General features: G+C 37.2%; 1 protein-coding gene across 13 annotated transcripts in view; it reads left to right on the top strand.

Annotated features, from left to right (window-relative positions):
• The window catches only part of LOC5565300 (trafficking kinesin-binding protein milt), a 312,518-nt gene that overhangs the window by 234,062 nt on the left and 51,006 nt on the right, over positions 1–27,450 (top strand). The window contains exon 1 of one of the 13 annotated variants that reach the window (XM_021846829.1): positions 14,577–15,163. The exons of the other annotated variants lie outside the window; for them this stretch is intronic. The gene's annotated coding sequence lies outside the window, so the exon portion shown is untranslated. Of the gene's footprint in view, positions 1–14,576; positions 15,164–27,450 lie in introns of those variants that run through there. 13 annotated transcript variants of the gene reach the window in all.

Below are 27,450 nucleotides of genomic sequence, written 5' to 3'. Positions count from 1 at the left end.
ATCCAAAATGGCGACTACTGGTTTGTAAAAATTACTTGAAACCTATGCACTGTTGGTATTTTTGAAACGGGACCGATGAATAGAAGGAGAAAGTCTCTGTTTGACGCCATTTTGAAATCCAAGATGGTGACTTCCGGTTTGTTAAAACCACTTGAAACTCATGCACTATGGGTATTTTTGGAACGGAACCTATGAGTAGATGACAGAAATTGCTATCTGACGCCATTTTGGAATCTAAGATGACGACTTCCGATTCGTTAAAACCACTTGAAACTCATGCAATATGGGTATTTTTGGAACGGAACCGATGAGTAGATGCCAGAAATCGCTATCTGACGCCATTTTGAAATCTAAGATGGCGACTTCCGGTTTGAGAAAGTTGCTTAAAACCCATGCAGTATGAGTATTTTTGGAACGGGAACAATGGAAATCGATATCTAGCGCCTTGCAATCCAAATTGAAACTCGTGCAGTATGAGTATTTTTGGAACGGGAACAATGGAAATCGATAGCTAGCGCCTTCCAATCCAAAATGGCGACTACTGGTTTGTAAAAATTACTTGAAACCTATGCACTGTTGGTATTTTTGAAACGGGACCGATGAATAGAAGGAGAAAGTCTCTGTTTGACGCCATTTTGAAATCCAAGATGGTGACTTCCGGTTTGTTAAAACCACTTGAAACTCATGCACTATGGGTATTTTTGGAACGGAACCTATGAGTAGATGACAGAAATTGCTATCTGACGCCATTTTGGAATCTAAGATGACGACTTAAAGTTTCGCCTTCTTGGATTCCAGAATGGGTCAGACATCGATTTCCGGCATCTCCTCATCAGTCCCGTTCCAGAAATATCTCTATTACATTGGTTCTCTTGGGTCGTCATCTGGCAGGAGCGTAAGTTGGAATTTTTGGAGCGTAAAAATAGGGAGCGTAAGTTGGAATTTGGAGCATAAAAAGAAGGGGCGTATAAAGATAGATCGTAAAAAAGTGAGCGTAAAAAGAAAGTTGGCTATACTCACGAAGTTCACGGAAAATACGGCCACGCTGTTTGAAGTTTTTAAAGATATAAATATCTAAAAGGTCAACTTTTTATAGTCAGCCCTGCTGCACTGCCCATATTGGCATAGTCGACGTATGCGCCAATATGACCAAAATGCAAATTAAAAACATTGATATGCAGTCATCACGTAATAGTACACATGTTGGACTTGTCAATAGTGCTTATTTGTGCTGAAATATTTTAACTATAAGGGAAAAATGGATTGACATGAGCACATACACCAACTTACCCGAAGAAACACGCGGTTTGTAGAGTGTTTATTCAGATAGTTTAGCGTATAAACCAGGTTGCTATGAAAGTGACCTGATGCTTACGTCAATTCATCCATAAAATCGTTCATCAAACTAACTTATTAGACGGATAAAACAAACGGAAATTAATCAAAAAGTCTCCCTCATTCAACATTTCAATTTCAATCTTTATCAAATGCTCAGATTATTTGACTGGAATGGTTGAAATATACAAGAATGAAGCTAGGATGACAAAAACGCATTTTCCCAGCAAAGATAGTGACAATATTTACGTTGAACATGCAAACATGGGCAGTGCAACTTTTCAAAAATACTTCTCTTTCCATGTGATATTTTTCTAGCTACAACTTTACTACGGATCACATTTTGTTACACTAACTAACGATTAACACATCATCCAAAAGTTTTCCCCAAAGTTGTACCTAGATGTTGCTTTGCATGGTTGAGATTGTTAAGTTTTCCATAGAATATTATGATGAAGAGTTAGAGACCTGAATACAAAAATAATGGCTTTTTCATAGTAATTTCCATACGAAATTAACATAGATGGTCTATAGCTAAATTGCGTTCAAATCATTTCAAACTTTGTTTGAACATAGGAGAACCATAAATTTAAAGTTTGAAGCATTCTATTACACACTCAAAGGTTTAAATTCACATATGCAAAGCTGGACCAGCCTAGTGGGCGGGCACTGCACTAAATCCATCGCTAAAAAGCAGCTAGTTAAGCAAATAGAAGCGCAGTTTCCGATGAAGCAACTGATCATAAGGTTTCTCGTTTTCCTGTTGTCGTCGTGGCTACCCATCTAAAAGACGATCACCGGTGATACATCATAATAAGGTTTGTCGGTTAGGTTTCCTACTTGCGAGGGCTCGGTTACCAATATGAAGGAAGGGGTGTGGATATTACATGAGGTTGTTGCATAGGAGAGAAAAAAACGGGGACGGTTCTGATCGGTGGATCGGTTAACCGTATTGGGATATGGGAATCATGGTTGTTTTTCATAGGTTTCCGATGGAGCCCAACAAGTAACGAATAATAGTGAAAGGCATCTGGCTGGGTGAGAAATAAGAGACATCTATGCTTTGAATTATCGCCGATCAACGGCTGCTGATAGTGGAACTCTATTACTTCTTAGGTCAAAAGCCATATAGCAACATTGTTTTCGGGATAAGTTGGCCGTTCCATACCTACTCGGTAAATGGAAAGATGTGTCGTAAATCAATACTACACGGTGTACTGGGAAGGCTTCTAGACAACGTACACACATGTTGTAAGCCTACCTGCGGATTGGAGAACGTTAAAACCTATTGCTGCAAACTTTTGTGGGAAACAGATGATAAAAATCTAAGGAATGTATATGCACTTTTACTTTTACTTGCTAGTAACTTGTTGCAAAAAAGAAAGATGAAAAGCATATGTGGTTATAGCTATTAAAAAATTCAGGATATTCTCAAATATTGTTTTCAAATTTATAGAAAACCAAGTACTTAAGAAAAAAAATTGAAAGAAAATTATCTGATCAAATTTTTTAGAAATGCTTGGGTCTACACCTCAGTGCTCGATTCACTTCTGGTCGTTTTACATTCGACTTGAGTTGCACTTTAATTGGATTTCGTTAACCTGCACCTTCCCCATCTAATCAATTATATCCCAGAACCAGAACACAAAGGCCTTCAATTAGTATAATTAGGTTGTTTTTCTCCTCCTTCACGTTTTCACTTTGTTCGCCCCGAATCGAAACCAGACAGACAAATCAAAGTAGAACTTTTCCCACCGCTTAATTGTTTTCTCCTCAAATGTGCCCGAAGCATCCGGTCGCATTACGATCCAGTGTTGCTCCAGCTTGAATTTAATGGGAAATTGTACCATTACTCTTTAAAAAAAAAAACTACAGAAGCTCTTTGTTGTTTGCTTACTAGCACGGTTGCGAGTTGTTCTATGGAAAAAGCATAATTTCCCATCAATTTCAGCATGTAACCTCGATTTTTCAGCGCTGCCATCGATCACAAGAATTCAATCTTCCCGGAACCGAGATCGATCGCCTTGGAAATCTGCACGAAACGAAAACCAAAACAAAATTTGCTATTTCCTTCGCAAAAACTCAATTACCTTTTTCTCACATCTCTTCGTTTTGAGGCTGGCAACTTTTTACTTTTCCTGAAAGAGTTTGAAGAATCATTAGTGCTGATGTTCACAAGATAGGCAACTATGTTTATTCTATAATACAAATTAAAAGTATTAAAATAATTTCAATTATTTACAAGTATTCCATTGAACCGCTCATAGACTTATTATCATATTATATTTTTCCACAACCAAACTATCGTTTAAGAAGAGCCAGAGGTATTCAATTCATTCAAATTTTGTTCCGTTAAAATAGGTTACATAAAACCATTTTCTTATTTAGTTAAATCTCAAATTTTCATTAATATTAAAACTCTGCAACCGCAAGAGGTAAAAAGTAAAAATTTAAAGGTTTTATCATGGTTTTATTACTGGCTTATAGCCAAAAATTGATCTTCAAAATCATAATAAAACCATTTTTACTGGGGTTAACTACATTAACATCCACTTATCATTCTCTCAACATGAAAGTGTGTTGGATTAACTGATTATGTATTCTAGATTTGGGCATTTGCTGTGTTGCTTAGGAAAGACGATTTAATTGCTAGGTGGATTAGACTCAACGTCCAATGATAGCGGTCATCCGGTTTGTCTGACACCATCGACGACCAATCGCATCGATGTTAAATTATGGGCAATCCCTTTGGGAGCTCAACTACGATATCGCCGTCGCCTCCATCATAAGATGAGTCACGTTCTTATGAAAAAAGAAAGTGTTTCGCTGCAGTAGTGCCACTACCGCAAACATAATACAAGTCCCTACATTAACAAAAAGAAAATCAAGCTATTCGGTTTCATTTGAGTGCTGTACAAAAAACGTGATTCCGGGCTAATCGCCCAGCGTAGCCGACGAGTGATCAAAAGTTTAGCCGTTCAGCTCGTACTCTTAATCGCAAAGTGAAAGATTTCCACCAGCCGTTCCTTCAAGAAAGACGTGTTTAACCTTTTCCACGGTGGTGCAGTTCCTCGCGTACGGGGTGTCATTAGAATTGTTTTATTGTGGGATCGTAAAATGACAAACTATATCTGGATTCCGATTCGAACGACACCCAACTCGGTTTTATCGCAAACACTTGTCGATTGAGGGAATTGCCCTTCTTTAGATGCACTGGTTGTCTTGGAAAGGGATAGTCTTTAAGTTTAATGGTTGGGTGTGGGCTGCTCTCACGGTGTGTTTCGTAGAACAAGTTTATTACAAAAAAATAGGTAAGTCTGAAACTTCTCCACAATAAAGTCTAGGTTTCTCGCGTTCATTTGCTGCTAAAACCAAAATAATCGGTCGGGGGGTCCAGAGTAATTTTTTTTTTGTTTGATTTCGAGAGACTTGCACATATGTTTGAATTTGCCTATCTATGTGTTTATGTACATTAGGGCGGTTCAAAATTAAAAAATGTTTGAGAACTCAATCTCACATATGTTCCTTACTATCCTTACTATAAAAATAGTGTTCTGCGAAATTTGCAGCTTTCTAGGTGGTGATTTAAGGTGACCCAAAGACAATGTAGGTTTATATGGAAATTACTATGGAGAAATTTTGAGGTATGTTCCAAACACGCTTGTACTGTAATGTAAGTACAAACTTATTATCCCATTGTAAAAGCTCATTCTTCAAACCATAATAAAGAAATTTGCTGAAGAGAAAAATTCAATTCGACAGATAGCAGAAGAGATATTCATGAGTTTGTTTGCTTTAATTTAGCTTAACCCCTCTACCGGCAGCTGCATTTTATCAGCACAAAAATATATATGAATTGCGATAACTTTTTTGTTTCGTTATATTTTTCCACCGTTTTTTCACAACTTCTCAAAAAACTCTTCTACTTTTGGAATCTATGTCGGTATTGCCCATTGCTCAACTGGTTTTAAAAATATTTCGGTGTTCCTTGGGGGACCGACACTTCCCATATAAAATTTCAATATGATATTTTAAGAAGTTTTCAAGATCTCGTTACGGCTAGAGTGGTACCAAAAACATAAAAGCTCATTGCTCAAAAACAGTTACACCGATTTGTTTAATTTCTTCACAATAGACTTTCATCAAAGTTTAGTTTTGAAAAGTGAATAACCGAATATGAGAAAAAAATCTGTAGCCAGAGATAATTTCGAGAGTTATGGCTATGCGTTGGTCCCCCAAGGAATTTTGGAATATCTCCGAATATAGATGACCAATGCTCAAAACCGATACAGATTCTGAAAATAAGAGAGTTTTTTGAGAAGTTGTGGAAATTTTTTTCAAAAATATGGAGAAACAAAAAAGTTATCGCGATTTGAATATTTTGAAAAAATGAAGCTGCCGGTAGAGGGGTTAATATGGGGTTATGGTACTGCAAACAAGTACAAATATCCCAAACCCATTTTAGCCTCATGATGTTAGTTTCTGATCTTTTCATAAGCACTGTGCCATTAAGAAAATAACATAAAAAATATAAGATTTGAAACTTCTCAAATACCATCCAAATTAGCGTATTTTTCAGCACCATGGGGCAAGTATATTACATGCCTTATAACAAGGTTTATCACATGCGAAGCCCTGTACTAGTTAATTCGAATAACTGAAATTGTGTTGTTTGAAAGGCGGATAAGTCACTTTTGTATCTAGGGGTCATGCACAAATTACGTCACGCTCCAAGATGGGATGGGGAAGGGGGTTAAGTCATGCGTGACAAGCCTTACAAAATTATCGGAGGACTCATACAGAAAGTGTGACAAAGGGGGGGAGGGGCTCGAAAAAATTGAAATTTAGTGTGACATAATTTGTGTACCATCCCCTACGAGTAAAAAGAGACATCTCGCATAATTTATGATCTCGTCCTAAAAGCCATAGCTTGTTTTTACTGAGCAAACGAATGGATTTACACTTTATTTCACAATGCTACGACGAAGAAAAGATCCTTCTCTGTCTCCCAGCGGTGACAGTTTTTATTTTGGTCCGTTTATCTGCTTAATAACAACGAGCTACACGCTCGGTTATCAATGGTTTTAAGGGTGAATATACATAGAAGCCAAACCACGAATTTTCAAAAGCACAAGTCCAGAGAAGCAGACAACCGGTAACTCACTGGTCACTCGCTGATGGCAACTAATCAATAAAATGTTCAACGCAAAAGGTTGTCAGGTTCTCAAGATACAAATCTACAAACAAGCTCTTGGAAATTCGAGGTTTGATATCGATGCATCTTCACCTATTAAAAATATTTCCTAATAACTTCTTACATCATTATGACCAATTTAAGTACGATTTTCAAGGTTTTTCGTGGACAAATAACTAAAATGACGTTTGAGAAAGTTTTGCAATTATGCGTATATCATATGTCATATATGCTTAATACAGCTCTTTTGAGCAAGAAACCCTTTACCTTCCAAGCCAAGGTGTTCAAATGGTTTGATCTTGCAGTTTGTCCCGTATCTATGTTCAACGCAATGTGTGTCGGTACAAAAACACATATCAACACATATATCACACAAAATAAAAAAAAATGTTCTGGACCCCCCGACCGATTATTTTGATTTTGGTCGCAAATGAAAGAGCAAAGTCTAATTGTTTTTAGTTCGAAATTTCAGACTTACCTATTTTTTTGTAATAAAGTTACTCCACAAAGACACCGTGCTCTAGTCAGGTTTCGATTCGTGAGAACTATGTGGTAAATGCCAATAGCCGGTCATTCGAAGCGATGCAGCCTTAATATTTATAATTTGATTTATTGGGTGTTTGAAATTGTATCGCAAAGTATAAATTAATGTCTGCTTTGCTTACTTTTCTTATCAAACTTTATGCATATCTTGGCGAATTAACCAAGATATTCTTTCAATTTCAATTAAATTTTCATAACAGGATCGCGAGTGCGTTGGAATTGACTTCTCCTCGCGTTTTTAAGACGAATCAATAGTTTAAGATCATCGTCTATAATTACGGATTCGAATTTGTCTTCACTTTTTGGTATTGCATTGCCCCTTGCTTCAACAATGGAATTTGTTAAAGTTTCGAGAGCATTGTTGATATCAAGTTTTGTTTGCAAAGAAATGTTAACATAAAGATTACTATCGTTTCATATGTATTCCAGTCGGCACTGGAGAGCACTCATTAAATAAAATTCTATCTATGAAAGTATATTCACCGAGCTGTATTTCAACAGCAAAACCCAAAGTTTCAAAAACTTTGGTTTCAAATTACGAAAAAAGTTTATGTCTTATAAGTCTATGAATGATGATAACAGCTCCATCCGATCATTACGATAAACAAAAAAGTTTGTATCTCTGGACTTCAGAGATTCATTCTTACTTTCGTTCGTGATAAAAACCATATTCAGTTTATATCTTCGGAAGCAATCCTCTAAGACGTTTCTCTTTCTCAACACGGCATTAAAGAAGGATCACGGAATTTGTACCGCACAGCACAAAAGCACAATGCACACTTTTTCTCTCGTAAAAATTGAGCATGACAAAGGTCATTGCCACACTTACGCCGCTACTTGTCGTCTTGTACAAAATTATTCCCAAATTACCCATTAGATAACAAGTTGTGGATTCAAAGCGAACAATGGATCATGTCAATCAATTTCTCCCCCCGGATTGTACATATCTTCCAATGTTAATGTCTCTTGAAACTCCCAGTCAATATCGTTTGCCTACGGCAAAGTACCCCCGTCCCGACATGGTATCTATCATTTGTCCATACAATAATACGAACAACCGCCACACCGCTCCGAAAATGATCCTTGCCGAATTGAGCAACATTGGGCAGCGCATCATACCATCAAACCCCCTACCGAACGATGGAGAAAATTGATTGATTTGCAGCAGTCGCAAAAATTCCCCAACAGTTTGGTCGTTGCTGTCACCGTTGCCGCCATTGCCACGGTTGTGCACTATGGGCAGTTTTTATATAATCTGGCGGTCGATAATATCATGATGGTATGAGTCATTTTGCGATATCCAACCCTGAAACAAAGTTTTGCTGGAAAATTGTTAGACAATATTGAAATTGATAAAAAGTTCTAAATGAAAAAAAGTGCAATATGTGCAACTTAATTATTCACGAACTAATTTACATCTAAAACTAAAATTTTTAAAAATAGCTCGGGACAACTTGGAACGAAAAAAAAAAGAGTTGTGTAAAGTATTGGATCTGATATTGCAGGAATACCTAAAATAGGAGTATTCAATATGGAATGATGAACAATAAAAACCTGTCAGAACAAGCATTTTTTTTTTTAATTTTGATCTCTATATTGCCCATAGTGTTGTGGTGCATTATCCGATCGGTTTAACATTAGAGCGGAGAAAACACGAATAAACGATCAATTTATCATGTGATCGCCTCAACTGACACTCCCCCAGTCGTCTCCGTCATGTGACGACGACGGTAAAAAGGCAAAGCGTCAAACGGTCATCACACAATTGGTTGGATGCATCAATATATTGGCAGTAAAATTTGCCGCCGCTTCGGGGTCAGAAATGCAATTTTGCCCCCCTGAACTGTCGATGGGTACCGTTGCGGGTTTTCAATGGCAGACTCAAACAGAAGAAGATTTCCAATATTTCAATAGACCATTGAAGGAACGAATGAACGGGAAACGGGTTAGATGCATATGCGCATTTCAACGGATAGGATCGATGAGAGGTTTAAAATGCATTCCTTTCTTCGATCACCGTCATCGGTACCGCCGAAGGTAATCAATTTTCATGAACCATTCAAAGACGGGATGGGTTTGGAAATGAGGTTAAAGCTTTCTACTGAAGTTGGATGGGTTCGAATTCGGTATTACCTTCTTAGTGTGAAGACGTATCGGAAAAGACTGCGTTCAACGTGAAGAGTTAGTCCTATAAATTGCCATAATAACCATAAAATAATGCTTGCATTTTTGAGAGCACATATCCGGAGTACCCAACAACCGTTCACTGTGATAACTGGCCATGGATGGCCAAATTTCAGCTCAAAGTGCACTTTGATTATTTAGATTTGTGCTCTTGAAGGTTTAAGGTGGTTCAAGGTCCATGAATAACTTGAAGACTCAAGGTCCAGGATAGTTATCGCATGATGAAATAAAATTAAAGATCTGAATGCAGATAGTAGTATGTTTCGACTGGATAGGTGGTAGATATTTTCGGAGTTTCGGCTTTCAGTCTAATTAATTGCGTTGACTAATTTTTAATCATCGCCGACGTTTCGGTCCGGCTATTGGACCATCTTCAGGGCTCGATATATAAATCAACAAGTTAAAACTTTTTTGGACAAAATTAAACTGTCGGGTTTGAAAGGGTCACGCCGTCTGCTACAATATTGGGCCATACGTACTTGGTGGGTTTGGGAAATCCCTGGTTGGTGCTGAAAACACTAGTTTTTTTTATAGTGTTTTCAGCACCAACCAGGGATTTCCCAAACCCACCAAAAACGGATGGCCCAAAGTTGTAGCAGACGGCGTGACCCTTTCAAACCCGACCGTTATATATCGAGCCCTGAATATGGTCCAATAGCCGGACCGAAACGTCGGCGATGATTAAAAATTAGTCAACGCAATTAATTAGACTGAATGCCGAAACTCTGAATGCAGATAACCCTATAAATCTTGTATTCTTCTGGGAACTGTCGGAACTAACTACTGAACTAGCTTGCAGAATCGCATGACTTTATTGGCTCTGAGTTAGCTATTTTAATTTCGAAGTGCATATCATATCAATTCTAGGGCGGCAAATAATGCTGCAATAGTTTGTATGCTTGTCTTATATGTAGTGCACTGACTCTTTTTTGTGATACATGTGAATACTTCGTATCATCTGATATATAACTTTTTTCAGTTCCACGCTCATTCAATTTGCAGTGTTTTTAAGGCGCTGTTCGGACAGTAATCAAAAAGGAACCACTGCAGAAATACGTAGGAGAATTAATCCAAACAATCCCTGTGATAGCCTAGTGCAGTGATTCCTGAAGTGAGCGAATTCGCCCCCTGGGGGCGATTTTCAGACTCAAGGGGGCAAAAATTTGTAAAACAGAATTTGGGGGGCGAAAAAACAAGAAAGGGGGCGAAAAAGCTAACATGGGAGCATTTGAAAATAATTACTCATAACCTTTGGAGGACACACATCTGAAGGTTAATCAATTCCAAAATATTTCTAGGACTATTTTACCTTAGATTGTTATATCTCTAATCATGGTCATTTTAAAATTATTTTAGACAACATTACATGATTGTCAAACACAACATATTTGAGTTATTCATTGAGCTTTTTGCATAAGATTTGAAAGTTAATCATTAGAAGATTTGGAAGTTAAAATTTCTGGCATTCAGCCTTTTCCAAAAAAAATCTACAGTACCATTTGTGATGTTTTTAATCATTTTATAAACAAATTTTGGAAAACTTAGCCTATAAAAATGGCGTTCCAGCGATGCCAAAGCCAAAAAAACTCTATTTATAAATAGATTTGAAGAAATTTCAGAAATGCGTTGCGTTATCTCCAGAACGTCCGAAAAATTCGAGTTTTTCTTGGTGTTAGAAAAACACCCTTTTGATAAATTGAACGAATAATTGAGTTTAAAAACATTCTGGATTTTCATATAATTTTCAGGGTTTTTGGATTGGATAAAGAAAAGCGTTAGAAACGTCAGGCATTTATTACTCACAATTTCTGAAAATTATTCCAGTAATTTAAGAAATAGCAGATTAATCACAATTCACGGGGTGAGATCTTTAAAAAACGAAAAATTGCGAACAGAATCATTGCAGTTCACCCAAATATGACATATTCATGTAAAATTAAAAGTTTTTGGTTCAGTTTTGGAGAACTTCGCCCCAACTACGTCACAAGGCGCCACATTACATTATTTTAATTTACAGTCCAGGCTACCGATATTTAAGAAAATATTTTTAAATGTACATAATAGTTATTGTATTATGATTCTTTGGATATGCGCGTCAAAGACATTTTTTGTCCTTATTAAAATATTTGAATCACATATCAGAGGGCGATTCCAGATTAATATTGGCCTCAAGGGGGCGAAAGTTGAGAAAGTTTGGGAAGCACTGGTCTAGTGCATGGCAGCCTAACGTAGGGCTCCCGGGCCACATCCGCCCGCGATTTTTTGTATGGCCCGCGGAGAGTTTGAAAATTCTTCTCATTGGCTCTCGTTGGCTATTCTACCAACTTGAAGTTTGAACTACCTAGGCTAAGTTTTCTCATTTTCAATGAAGTTTCAAGCTTAAATTTAAGCTCGGTATTTTTTGAAGTGTTTTTTTTTTTATTAATCTTCTTAAGTATTTTACCGTTGATTGGAGTTGCAATAATCGTTATAATTGTTCTGACTTAAAAGGGTCGTGTTGAGGTTCATTGTGAAAAAAATATTAAGATAAATTTACGATCTGTTCAAAAGATTAATCTTGTTAGAATTACATACAACAATGTTTCAATGTCTTCAACATTCGATAAATAAAGCCTGAACAAAAGGTTTAGCCAGAAGACTACATTTTAAAATTTTACAAGCATCTGGGAATTGATTGATTTATTGACTCTTTATTATGGGGAAATTCAGTCTGAGGCTGGTTCATCCCCGCGCATCTGGGAATTCATAAACTAATATTCTCACAGAATCCTGGAAATTTTACAAGCATCTGGGAATGGTTCATACAGAATCCTAAAACAAGGAAACAAAATCATTAACAGATTATTTAATGAAATCTAGACAATATGGGACAGATTCTCACAGAATCTTCAACAGAAGTCCATAGATTTCTATTCAGGATTTTTATTTTTTTGAAGTACTAGACAGTATTCTCAAACATTTGAGTGTAGAATTTCGAAATGGAAATTAAAATAGGTTTGTGACGGAAATGTTCGCATCATGAAGCACCTTATAAGTGTAAACCAACGCAAAACAAATATGACAGACTCGCGAACAGGCTTGGTCTGAGTAAGTTCGCACCTGCCTGCTCGCGAGAACATACCATAAAAAATAGCACACAGTTCGCGAACCTTTACTCGCGAGTAACCGAACAAGGTATAATTTGTTATGGTTTTGACAGATAAATCAATTGTATACCCATCAAATTGATAGTAAACCCTTGATAACCAGGAATCTCGAAAGGGAAATACCTTTTTTCCCAAAAACTTGCAACGACAGATGCGAGTAAATCAGCAGTTTAGTTTTGTTTCGGATCAGCAGATGTGTTCGCCACTTCCCATCACTGTATGGGGTAGGATTCTGCAGAAAACATAGACACAATTATTATAAAATCCTGAACGCTTAATTCTGACACAGAAAAGCTTGATCAGGATTTTCACACATCTTATGAAGGATTTTAAACAATACTAAGTTGGATTCTGACAGAATTCTATGCATGATTCTTATAAAATCATGGGCATTATTCTTACAAGGTCTACAAATTTTGAGATAGCTTCTTCAAAATATTCTTGACTGGATTATTACTTGAATTCTAAAGAGACTCTCATAATATTCAGCATTTGGGCAAGCCTGGTCTAGAGGCTTTGGAGATTCCCCACAAGTCCTTCAGAATTTATTCACATTATTTATATTTCTCTAAAGACAGCTTTAGGAACTCTGCCGCTTATTCTTTCATATATTATATCCTTCATAAATACATTCAAGATTATTTACGAGATCCCGCCAAACATCCCTCGAGAAAATTCTACAGCAATTCTCCTAGGGATTGGTCCTCAAGTGTAGTTCACAGGGATTTCTCTAAGAAGTTCTCAAGCAGTCCAACGCAAACACCTCCAGTATAATTTCCATATTTCACCAAAGTTTCTCCTTTTAATAGAAACACTACAAACTTTTCCAATTGTTATTTAGTACAGGAGAACTCCCAAAGATTCCTACAAGAATCCTCCCAGGAAAATCTACTGAGGTTTATGTCAGAGTTGTTGATGAAATTCGAAAAGGTTTTCCCTCTAGACAATTTTTCAGTAACTTTCCATCAATTTTCACAGGGATTCTTTCATAAATAAGAGCCCTCACGGATTCTTACAGCAAATGTTCCAGAAGCTCCTCCATGGAAGTTTGTCCAAAAATATTCTCCACATTTTCCTCAAATAATTATTGCAGGGATTATTCCAGAAGCCTTTAAAGGATTACTACACAATTTTCTCATTTTTTGTTAATTTCATTCAGAGTTTCCTCATCTCCCTTCCTTCCCTTACTTTAGTAAACTTTTTTTAGTATTCATAAAGTTCAATTAAAGTTTTCCCCTGGGAACTCTACTGTATTATTCGAGTATCTCTTTTCAAATTTCTCCGTGGATTCTTCTCTAGTTATTCAGTGATCCATAGTTAAGTCTAGCAATTATACTAGAAATTAATCTAGAGATACGTCCAAGACTTTAGCAAGGACTCCGAAGTTCCTTGAAATATTTTTCCAGGTATCTCTGCTACAGATTTCTCAGCAGGTATTTCCTAAGAAGATGATCTCTCAAGTACCCTGGGATTTTCTCTAGAAATGCCAAATTATGCCTGCATAGTTTTGAATAAAAAATTAAATAGAAAAACAACACAAAACAAAAAAAGGATAAGGACTTCCTTGAAAAATTTCAGAAAGATTCCTTAGATGGTTTTCTGGATTCTTGGAATGGCTTGGAATAAGACTTCTATCTCCTGTTCTGCTTGTGAGAAGGAATGAGATCATTTTTCAATATCCTTATTTGCTTCATAAATTTTTAATCTTCGGTACTTTTTCTTTTCAATAAGTAAGTTTTTCGAATTGTTTTGAGCCTAAGCAGCAGTCATTTATCTTAAAATACGCAAATGGATACATTTCCCCCAAATGCATCTTCCTTACGATCTTGACATCCATTTCCTGTTTTCCAAAACCAATCCGTACAGATTGCAGTTCCCCTCCTAACAATGGATCATTCTCGAAAAACGATTACATAAATCCCATCAGAGCAACTTGCAACGGCGGCGGTGACTCAAAGTCGCCTATTTTACCCTCCTCTGTGTGTTGACTTCTGCCCATGTTTGTATTTGTGCCCAAGTAACAAATGACACGCATTTCCTTTGCCGTTTTCCACTCCGCATATTTTTTTTCTTATATCCACACACTCAACTGACAGCAGCTGACTTTGTGGAAAACGACCAAAAAGGACCATAGCACTTTCTACCTCACACCCACCCATCGACAACGAGAAGGTTCAGTCTGTACGGAAAACTCGGCCCATCCGCGTGTCGCACAGTGGAAGACATAAATAGAAGTTCTGTCGAACAGGCTTTTCACATTGTTCCGAAAAGAAAATAATCTAAAACAAAGCATCGCATTCCGCTAATTGCCTGCACCCATTTCGGTGAGCTCGAATTTATAGAACAACAGAGATACGTGCGTGGTCTTGAACTTGATGATCTCACTGCGGAGCTGTGATGAAAGTGATACCTTCGAAAAATTTGGAATTAACTTTAAAATCTCCGCTGCAACACCTAGAAAATCGGTAGACTGGGTGTCGGAAGCGACCAGCTGAGAGACGAATTGTTAGTTAGGGAGACTACTGCAGTTCCAAAATTCCGAGTGGTGCTGTCTCCGAACGAGACGAAAAAATTGAAAGTGTTGATGTTTCCCCACTGAAAGGAAAATCGATTTTCTCGGTGCTGGGCTAAATTATAGGAGTGTTGGATCGTTGCTGTAAACAATCGTGCCATACAGGAATGAGTGAAAATAATTTCTAGCCTCAACGGCGTCAAAAGAAGGTTATTTATTTTGGATTCAATATAAGGCTGTAAGACCCTTGTAAGTACTAATTTTGCACCCAGCTTGAAATCTCGCATCAGACGATAACCTAGGTCGTCGCCTTCATAAACATTGTTATTATCATGTTTGTCAGTGCTTGTTGTTTTCGTTTTCCTACACTCAACTGTGCATTATGCTACGATGATTTTGCTTGCATTGTGACAATTGGAAAGGGTGATACTTTTGGTCTGCAGTACGGTCCTTCGTACGAATTTGACAGGTAACATGCCAGCAGGTTTCCACCATCGAATTTTACAATGCTGATGAAGGATTCCAGTTGTTCAATTACGAGTTACGAAAGAAAGCAAGAAATAGCTGTGAGATCTGCCTCACTTTTAGGTCTGCGCATGTGCGGAATTGAAGTGTGAGTTTTATGAAAAGTGCCATTTGGTGAATCTCCGAATGGATTTTTTTGCAATCCGGATGTTTTTTGTTATGACATGGAAGTAGATCCGAATCAACATTTTAAAAGGGCTTAGGGAACGAAAAAATTTCGAAGTAATTAAGGATGACCAATCAATTGTATCTAGTAAACTAATCATTTCGCAACTTGAAAAGAATTCAAAGTCAATTCAACAAATATTTTAGGCCAATTAAGAAATATAAAATTTAATCAAAAAGTTTGCAAGTTAATAAGTATGAATAGTTTCAATGTTAATAATTATTCGAACAGTTCATGATGGTAGAATAATTTTTGATGAAAATTTTGACGCGGAGCTCACTTTATGCATCCCTTCTAAATATTTACCAGCGCCATTTCGCTGTCTGAACAGAAAAATCAATAAGAAATAGTTTTACCTGTAAACTGCATCTGAATTTAAGGGGGCAGGATTTGCAATTAAGTTTAGCATTTTCAAAAGTAGTTTTTTTCGTTTAAAATAATCAATGTTATGAAAATATGATTACTGCATTCTATTAAATCGAAACTAAGTGAACACAATTTCAGGAAATAAATTTCAGTTTCGAGAAAAAAAAAACATTGCTTTTGAAATTTCGATGATGACGATGATTAAACCTGCTTAAAGTTAAAAGTGATATTATATATTAGGGGCCAACCAATAATTACGCAAGGGGTTATGGAGAGATGGGGGATATCTGATTACTTACGCGCCATATCGTTCCGAGTTTTTGGGGCTGAATGCCATTTGACCGAATGCCGTTTGATCGAACACCATTTGGCTGAAAGGGTCGTTTGGCCGAACGCGGTTTGGCTGAAGTTGAAAACAATAATGAACTACAGTTAACATGCAATTTCTCAGCTGTCGTTCAATCGATTCGAATTTCACCGTCAGGCAATAAGCTAATAGTATGTGTCAGCCATAAACGAAAAATCAGCTACATCCTCTTAAAATTCACTGAGAAATTACCATGGGAGGAAAATGGGTGGAGTGCCTTATAGTAGACCTGACTGTAAGCTCTTTAGAGTTAGTTCAAGAATCAATCAGTGCTGAAAGAAGAACATCCTAAATGTAAGCAATTATTCACTTCATTGCTAGCGGTAATAGCTGCCAGCAGAGATTTCCGCATTGCTTTTGAGGTCAGCATTTGATAGTGACTAAATGGATTTCGAATCATTCGTCTTGAGGTTCGGTTTACTTCGATCCCTCGAATTATACTAAGTAAATTATTTCATAGTTCTAGCAACTACAAGTTTACGCTTCCAATAAATATGAATAATAGCTTGCTGTTGAAAGAACAGCCTATGACCCAAAAAACGAAAAATTTAAGCAAATGTTATCAGCTTAGAGTCTTGACGCAATGTGTGGAGTTCATAACTTCGTCCTGAATTGACGAATCGATTTGGTGGAGCACTTACAGGGAATAGGCAAAATGATTGAGATAGGCAAAATTTTGCCCAAATTCAAATGCTTATAACTTTATGAAAAATGGATGAAATTGGATGCATCTGAAAGCAGTCGACGGCAAATTTGGTCCAGTTTTAGGAACTTCCTTGGCCATGCATATTGGCCACTGGACACCGGAGATGTTCCGGATTTTCTGAGGTCATGTCCAAATGTCATTTTTTCTGTCGCTTGTATTTTTGTGTGGTGTAAAGATAGATAGATGTTTGCAATTTTCCTAGAAACTAGAACTAATAGGAAGTTGAATGCCACCGGACGCATTAAGATTGGTTGGAAATCTTCAGAAATATGACCATTTCCGTAAAACTGGTTCCGGAAAGCATGGTCAATCATGTTTGTATTTCCAATCATTTAAATATTATCAGGAGCTATATCCAAGCGGACACCAACCTTAAAAATGATGTTTCCTGCAGCGTATTCAGAACCATTAGATGCACAGACCACTCTATAGAACGTTCCAGGTGCCCTGGGGAAGTGATCAATTAGGAACATATCCGGAACCATATCAATATGGGCATCAAACTTCATGATTTTCAAAGGTTATGCTTTCCGAAGCATTTCCAGCATCACCGGCTGCCATAACCACTTTATAGTAGGTTCCAGGTGCCCCGGGGGATGTGGCCAATTCGGAACATGTCCGTTCATCTGTTTAGAATCACATTCTACCATAAACAGTAAGATCCATGTGACTTGGAAAATGGCGAGCATTTTCAGAATCACAAGATATAATAATCACTCTATAGTATATTCCAGGGGCTCCTAGAGATGTGGCCAACTCGAAACATGACCTCATCCCCCAGGGTCCATGGAACCTACTATACAGTGGTCATATAAATAAGTTGCGCTGTAAATACTTCTATTAGCATCACCTTCAAAAATCTTGATGTTTTTACCCATATTGATGTGTTTTCGGGCATGTTTTGAATTGGCCACATCCCCGGGGCACCTGGAATCTACTATAAAGTGGTCATGGCAGCCGGTGGTGCTGGAAATGCTTCGGAAAGCATAACCTTTGAAAATCATGAAGTTTGATGCCCATATTGATATGGTTCCAGATATGTTCCTAATTGACCACTTCCCCCAGGGCACCTGGAACCTTCTATAGAGTGGTCTGTGCATCTAATGGTTCTGAATACGCTGCAGGAAACATCATTTTAAGGTTGATGTCCACTTGGATATAGCTCTGGATAATATTTACATGATTGGAAATTCAAACATGACTGACCATGCTTTCCGGAACCAGTTTTACGGAAATGGTCATATTTCTGAAGATTTCCAACCAATCTTAATGCGTCCGGTGGCATTCAACTTCCTATTAGTTCTAGTTTCTAGGAAAATTGCAAACATCTATCTAACTTTACACCGCACAAAAATACAAGCGACAGAAAAAATGACATTTGGACATGACCTCAGAAAATCCGGAACATCTCCGGTGTCCAGTGGCCAATATGCATGGCCAAGAAAGTTCCTAAAACTGGACCAAATTTGTCGTCGACTGCTTCCAGATGCATCCAATTTCATCCATTTTTCATAAAGTTATAAGCATTTGAATTTGGGCAAAATTTTGCCTATCTCAATCATTTTGCCTATCCCCTGTATATAGTGACAAACATGACGTCCCGTTATATCATAAAAATCAACAAATTAACTAGCTGATCATATATCGTGCCACATAAATCCTACGAATCTATGACATTTGGTCGAAAGACATTTAGTCGAATGAAGTTTGGTCGAAAGTACATTTGGTCGAACGGACATTTCGTCGAATGGACATTTGGTCGAAAAGGTTTAGTTGGAATAGAAAGCATATTATATTCGGTCTAATCGACGTTTCGTGAAAAGGATAGTGGTCGAATCTAAAAAGTATGGAAAAAAGGTTTTACGTTTAGTCTGAGTATCGTTGAGAGTAGCATTTTGTCGCTAATACAGGAGAATCTATGACATTTAGTCGAAAGACATTTGGTCGAATGACATTTAGTCGAATGACGTTTGGTCGAAAGTACATTTGGTCGAACGGACATTTCGTCGAATGGACATTTGGTCGAAAAGGTTTAGTTGCAAAAGAAAGCATATAATATTTGGTCGAACCGACATTTCGTGGAATGAATAGTGATCGAATCTAAATATGATGGCAAAATTTTACGTTTAGTCTGACTATCGTAGAGAGTAGCATTTTGTTGTTTATACAAGAAAGAATTAATTAATTGAAAAAGTATCAGTCATTTTACCAACAATCTCAATGCGATTAGCGAAATTTTGTTATTCAATTTGATGGACGCTTTCCCAACATAGTGATCTCTTGCGTTTTAGACGTTTCATGCTGGTTTTTCGTTCAAGCATGTTCTGCAATTCGAAATAAGCTGATATTAAATAGAAGCAAGCCAACTTTTGTCACCTCTGTCAACTCGTCTTCCCTTACCCGGTACAAAGGATTAACACAATTTTCATTTTTAATAATTCAAAGCTTCTACTGTAAACTCTATTCACCAGAGATCATCCACACTATCAGCAAAGCTATATATTTGCTTGAGGAAAGTTTTTAAACTGGAAGTCACAATAAGCCAATAAGCCATAAGTAGATCCTTAAAGCAAATTTTTGCTGCCGTCTTTATTCTGATTTCCGCATTCAAAAATTTTACCCACGTCCGTAAGCTGCAAGACCCCCAATTCAAAGAAAGATCCCGAGCACTGTCCAAATGCTTCCATCAGATGAAGATCAGCAGTTCATTTCGAAGAACGATGACATTTCAAAAGAATAATAATAAATAAAAAAAACATTATGTTCACATCGTTGAGTAATAAAATAACTTGTTGAGCAGTTTTTCAAAGAACGATGATATTTTCAAAGAATAATAAATTCACTTGAACGAAACATTTCAGTCAATGTACAACAAAAAAAACTACTTTTTAAAAGTTCATTTGAATAATAATCGAAATCCTAGATTTTGGCATAACCTCAAATTGTAAATAAAAAGTTGTATGAAATTAAAAACCTAAAGTTCATAAAATGTCTCATATTTTATTCAATGATTCAAATTATTCAAAACAATACGTCATCTTACTAATTTTGTGAAACTTAGAACAACAATAATTTTATCATATGATCTTTCAACAAATCATTTGAAAATAAGCTTTCAACCAAATTTCCGTTCAACTAAACGTCATTCGACCAAAATAAGTGTTCCAAAACAATTCGACCAAATGTCCATTCGACCAAATGTCCTATCGACCAAATGTACTTTCGACCAAATGTCATTCGACCAAACGTCATTCGACCAAATGTCATTCGACGAAATGTCCTAAAGCCAATACAGGAGTACCGTTTTGATTCATATTACGGACACTTAAGGCCTCAGTGAAGTATAACCCAACTTGGACCATACAAAATGAATCATTCTGTATGATTTTTTAGCGTTATCGAGCGTCGGAAGCCCTTAACTTTCGGATGGTGGGTAAAGAATACGCGTCCGCAACTTGAATAATTTTAAATAAATCAAAACGTGTGGCCTTTTCATGATTCTTATTCCGGACGCTCCCTCACTTTTGCCTCATATTCCGGACGCTTTGATTCGAATTACGGACAGCTCATGATAATCATTAATGGTACAGTCAAATCATCAATTGAAATCGTTCAACCACTTAAGAGACGTCTAAGGTAGTTGGGCATTATAAATTAGCAATGATATTTATGGAAAAAACCTAATAAAACTAGCCTCGAAAATGAGAACTTTTGGACGGCGAAAATTGAAACATTTCGTGTGAAATGTTTCCCATACAAACGAGAGTGTCCGGAATTTGAAGCTGTCCGTAATATGAATCAAAACGGTAATTGAATAAATGAAAAAGTATCAGCCATATAGATTGTTGGTAAAATCTATATGCGAGCAAAATTTTGTTATTCAATTTGATGGCCACATAATGTGTGCTCGAAGTCTCTTTCGAATTCCAGGTTTTAAAGCGCACTGACTTCAAACGATAGTCATGATCAGTCAGTTTTTTCCCGATCTGCAGCTAAACTACGTTGCTTGAGTAAGCATTTGGCTTCGATAATTGATTACAAAGTGATGACGATTATGGCTTTGTATGGGTTTCTCGACCACAATTTCTTATTCATCATCACTTCTACTAACATAAAATTGTAGTTTATCACGAGCAGCTCAGTTTGGAATTTCACTTAAACGCTAATGGATAATCAATTAAGGCGAAACTGGATTGGATTTCCATGTTTGGTATTCACGATTTTTCATATTTTCTTGGTGCATTATTTTCAAAATCGGTTTTCGACGAAAGGTAGAGGAAGGTTCAAGGTACCTCCTGTGTTTTTTTGCTAGTGGAAAATGTTTTCCGTTTTCGAAATTACCATTCTCCTGTGATTTTTTTTTTTTTGATTTCTCCTGTGCCAACTTTTGGCTTTGCACGCCGGTATTTCACAAAGTTGATATGGAAATGCAATACATAATGGAACTCGTCGAAAGATGGGGAATTTTACAAGAAAAATATTCGCCGAAGAAACCATATGTGGAAAATGCGTTTTTCGCGAGATTCGAAACTTCTGATTTATTGGGTCACCAAATGGCTCAGTAGCTTACTTGGTAAAGCACTTGTCTAGTATACAAGAGACGTAGGTTCGAATCTCACCTGAGTACGTGGATTATTTTCATAATTTTACTCATTATTTATCCATTCTTACCACGTACTGTAAGTTAATTAGTTTTTAAAAACTTCAAAATAAATAGTGCTTTGTGAAGTTCAGAGCTTTTCTTCCCTGTCTTACATCCTCCAACATTAAAATTTATCCACAAATTCTCTCAGATTTCCTAAGCATTTGCCAACATTTCATAACTACTCAAAGAAATGTCCTTTGAAAAATCAGTGCAAATTAAGGTTCAGAAATATCACATATTTCCAATATGTCCATGGAGATGGAGAATGAAAGTGCTTCCCCGCCATATCGTTTCTTCCGATGACAAAACGAAGTTTTTTGTGGAGGTGCTGAAAATCGAACTCATGATCACTAAAATTGTATGCAAAAGATATGAAAAAAATGTTTCTCACATTTTGTTTGCCCACGAATTATTATCGTTTTATTTAATTTTTATCAAACGTTTTGCAACACTTCTTACAATTTATTTGATACTATTGAAAAGGAAAACTGGCATATATGATTTCAAAGCCATGTAGATCGAATTTTAGATTCACAAAATATAGTTCAAATCTATGCTATATAGTTCGTCTGAGATAACAATTCTCTAAAACTCATATCTAGGACTATAGAGAAATTGACTGAAAATTATGGGATTTGCCCCACTGTGTTTGGCTACCAAGGTCGTTCAAGCTAATGTAAGCTATTTCAATTCCTTAAGTATTTGTTTTGTTAATGTCCACCCGATTATGGCATTCTTATATTTTCCGTTATGTGGGCTTCGTGGCTTTGCGGTTAGCGGCGTCAGTCGTCTAGGCGTATTGTACCAAGGGGTGTGGGTTCGACTCCCGCTCCAGTCGGTGAAAACTTTTCGTCAAACGGAAAATTCATCGCTTGGCTGTGCAGCCTATGTGCTGAAGACGGTGTAAATTGTCAATTTGAATTACACGCGATTACAATACTCCCCATAGCGTTACTGGGATGAGCTCACTACTACCAAGAAAATTTGAATTTGAAAGCTGGCTAATCCCAACGGAAAAGCATCCAGTCGGGCGAATGCATTTGTTTCATAATTTTTCGCTTTTATTTAACAAATGTAAAGCCTGTCCACGTTAAATTTCGGACACCCAAATAATGGCAGCAAAAAAAAGTTACTCATAATTCAACAAAAACAATTGTTTATTTCAGAATAAAAGAGTTATATCTACAAAATAAACAGTTGACAAGGATGTTAATCCTTCTTTCTGTAAAATTCTCGAACTTTCTGTGGTACACCCGCCATCCTTGTCCGAAATTTATCGTGGACAGGCTTTACTCTAACACAACATGTACAATAAATGCACTTAATATTTTTTTCCATTTTCATTTTAAATCTGCTCAATGTATTCAAAATATTCAACGCTTAATCTATTTCCAATTATATCCACTCAATTTATATTTGTCCAAATGTTCATTCGATGAAATGTCCATTCGACCAAACATAGTTTCGACTAAACGTCATTCGACCAAATGTCATAGATTCATACTCATGTTGTCCTCGTATCAATAAATGCGACCCGTGGAGTAATTTTGTTGAATACACAGAAAAGCGATTAGTCATTTAAATTTGAATTATTCTTCCATTAGGTTTAAGAAGTTGTCGAGAAAAAATAGGCCAGATTAAGATTTTGTAGTCCAGAGACGAACCAACTCAGGGCTGAAAATCTCCATAATAAAGCAAAGAAAAAACAAATTCTGTAGTACGGCAAAAATTTCTAGTTTTGCGCTAAAAGTCGCCAGATTGTACTGAAATTCCACTTAGAGTCTTCAAAATTCGACAGGAAATTCTCAGAGCCCACCAGGAATTTTCCAAATCTCATTATGAATGTCAACGCTAGTATTCATCAAAATCTTGCTGAGATTCCTGAGCAAAAATTGAACTGAGAATTCTCAGGATCCCACTAATTGTTAGAATCCCATTAGGGAAATCCTAGGCTAACGAAGAAACTACAGTTTTCCGCTAGGTATTCTTTGGATTTTTCTAAGAATCACTACATTCCTCTGAGAATCATAAAGATTACGCTTAAAATTCTCGGAATGCCACTGGAAATCCCTGAATTCCGTTTGGATCACGCTCAGAACCCTTAATAAATCTCAGAATCTAACAAAAAATCTTGCTAAAAATCCACAGATTCAGAGCAGAATTATAATAATTGCTAAGAATAGCTGGGGTTCAATAAGGATTCCTCATAACCCCTTTGGAAACTTCCAAATTCTGCTAGGAATACCTAGGACCCAGAACCCTCCTGAAAATCCTTCTAAATGTGTTATATAAACTCCAAAAGTGTGATACTGAATCGTCACACTGGAAGCTCTGAAACGTTCATGAAACACTGCTTCAAAATTATTTCTATTTGAGCATGGCAAATACAAGACGATTACATATTGAAAATCTAAACAAATATCCTTCTGCGATTATACCTGTCATTCAATCTACATTGATTCTACATCCAAAACACACAGCAGTTGCTTTCCACTGCGCAGCATCCGAGAATCCCCACACAGAGAAAGCGAGAGATGCTTCTTGCTCTCGTCGAACAAGAACACTTCCGACGCAATTTCCTTCTTTCAATGTTCTTCCACACCCCACTCGGAAATTCGATTCTTTCTAGGATACATCTGTCAAAAAGCTGCTGTACGAAGCCCAAACGGATCGATGAAGATAGTCACGTAGATTCCTTGTATTAAACAGCCATTTTTGGGGTTCTTTTTACGATGGTTCGGAGCATTTTAAATGCGGTGTAATTCGAGGCTAAAATCACGATAATCAATGAACTGTGCTTGTACGGTTCGGTCACGTTCAATTCGTAGTGTGCGATAGTGTAAAGTGCAAATATATTAATTAGTTTAGAGAGCTGATTGAGTAAGGTTGAAATAATAGCTGTTAATGCGAGACGAGGAGCGATTTCTGCGTGAGCTCTGATTCGTAGTATCTACCCCTTCGCTATGGAGTTCATTCATCGCGTTGCCTTCAATGGAGTTGGTTTTATTAATTCGAAAATGCGTTATATGTACTGATGTTGCGTTTACGAATGGCTGGATGTTGCATTTTCATCAGATATTATGCAAATCTATTCATTGGTGCAGTGGACCTGGCATGTCCAGAAAATGTTCACCCATTCCGGAAGTTATTTTTCCCACGACTGAAAACTGTGCAGTTTTCACACACTAGAAACGCAAGTTTTTATGACCCGAATATAAAGCTGGGGGTGTTCCTTTCTGCATCCAACGTTATTTACAGCAGCCAATAAAAAAAAGTGTGAATAAACCCAATAATGAGTCAACGTCGGTGGGCGCACATTCACCGAATGTCGTCTACCCATGAACTTGATCGGCCGCTCAAGATTGTGCAGCCCAACCGTAAAATAATTACCACAACCCGAGAGATGGGCGTTAGATAAAATAGCAACATTTTCGCCCGTGCAAACGATCAAATTCATCCGCACAGAAAAAAGTGTCTTCCATAAGCAAGAGGTATGCTTGAGCAAGTGCTTGAGTGCTTGAGGCGAAGTGCCACCCATTCCCATTCCCAGTGTGTAGTGTGGTTATTAATGATGAGATAACGACACCTACCGCCGACCGTCCTACTCCAGTACAGTATGATCCGTAAAAATGCGAAAATCATCATACCGTTTTGATTCATATTACGGACAGCTTTTAATTCCGGACACTCTACTTTGTATGGGAAACATTTCACACGGAATGTTTCAATTTATGGACCCTCTTATGTGGTTTCCTTCACAAAACTGTTCAAACATCTGTATTTGATCATTATACACCTCAGATCAAATATTTTGCCTAGCAATGCAAACGAAGTTCTCTCGAAGAATTTGTATAGGTATAAGGTTGCTTTGAGTGCTAGTTTTGTTTTCAGACTATCATATAGTTCCATCATGCGACAGCTCAATTTTCATGATTTTTCACCCAGACACCATAAAATTCTTCATGTGGCAGGTACCAAGATACTCTATGATCTGGTAAGTCAGGAACATTTCCAATTAGAAAAGATCCTCGACAGGTGCGATTTAAACCCATGCCCCTCAGCATGGTCTTGCTAAAAAGCTTCGCGAGGTTCCTCTAAGAATTATTTCTGAGATTTTCTTTAGGGATCGCTCCTGAAATTCTTCCGGAGAATCCATCGAAAATTCATCTAGTATTTCTACAAGAAATAACTTCACAAAATCCTGTAGAGGTACCTCAAGAGTTTCCCTCATAAATTTTCCCAGGAAAATCACTACATGATTAATTAGGAAAATCACTACTTTCCCTTCGAAATTTCTCCTGAGTTTCGTTCTGGGCCTCCAAAAAATTCTCAAGGAATTCCTCTAAGAATTCTTTTATAAATTCCTATAGAGATTCACCCTCGAATTATTCCATGGATTTTATCAAAAAAAAATTAGAAGTCCTCCAGGGGTTCCATCGCGACTTTTATTAGAGATTCCTCCAGAAACTCCTTTCCTTCCCTGGTTTCTAGAGGTATTGCTGGAGCAATTCCTGGAGAAACCTCTAGAAAAAACAAGAGTCATCTCTAGAAGGAATCCCCGATAAAATTCCTGGAGGATTCTTTCAGGAACCAAATGGAGTGATTCCCGAGGAAATTTTTGGAGGTTTTCTTGGAAAAAATCCCTGGAACGAAAAATATGCTTTCAGGCTACGCAGTCTTTATTTTTCAACGGATTTTTTATAGTAAAGACTGTGTAAACAAAAAGCATATTTGTCCCGCGGTCCTCAAGGTTTACATAGAACATGAGGCAAGTAGGCGTAGAAGGGCAGTATAATAATCATTCGATTCTTTACCAGCTCATACATGTACTTGAGGAAACCATTAGAGTTTTTCTGGAGCAATCCTTGGAAGACTTCCTGAAGAAAAAGCTGGATAAACCTCTGCAGGAATCCCTGTAGAGATTTTCCTAGAGTAATCTCTGGAGGAGTCTCTGGAAAAATTAATGTAGTAAGGATTATCTAATTTGATTACTGACTAACTCCTGGAGACATATGGAAGGTATCCCAGGAAGAATTACAACAGAGATTTTGCTGGTGAAATCCCGGGAATATCCCCTGTAGAGATCTTTCTGAAGTGATTTACTGGAATTATCCTTGAAGGAGTCCATTAAGAGATTTTCCAAAAGGAATTGATCTCTACGTTTACTGGAGGAATTTTCGTAGAGATTCTCCTAATCTAATCCCTGAAAAAATTGTTATTTTTGATGAAATTCCTGCATAAATTCATGGGAAAATCTTTGGAATAATTTCAAGAGGAACTTTTATAGAAATCCCTGGATGATTATTTGGAGGACATGAACGAATTTCTCGAGAAATCCCTGCGGAATCCCTTTAGTATTATCTGGAGAGAGATCTTTGCAGTAAGTCATCAAGCGAGTTTCCTAGCGGTAACTCTGGGAGAATTCCTGGACGAAATTCTTGAGGAATTCGTGAGTTGTAGAACACCTTGAGGAATTTCTAATGAAATCCCTGGAGCGTCATGGAAGAATCCCAGAACATTGGCGATATCTTTGTATAAATCCTCGAAGGAAACTCTGAAGAAATCACTAGAGAAATATGTTGAGTAATCCTTGGGAAGATTGTACTAGTGTAACAATTCTTGGAGTATGCCTTGAAGATATCTCTGCAACAATTTTTGAAGAGATTTTCCTAGCCTTGGAGAAGTCTCTTAAAAATTTTCAAATCTCTGAAGCAATACCAGGAGAAATCGTTTGAAAAATCCCTGGAGAAATCTCCGTAAA

This window comes from Aedes aegypti, chromosome 2, assembly GCF_002204515.2.
Source record: "Aedes aegypti strain LVP_AGWG chromosome 2, AaegL5.0 Primary Assembly, whole genome shotgun sequence".
NCBI lineage: Eukaryota > Metazoa > Arthropoda > Insecta > Diptera > Culicidae > Aedes > Aedes aegypti.
The sequence above is the reverse complement of the archived record's forward strand: the minus strand, read 5'-3'. Positions and strand labels throughout refer to the sequence as shown.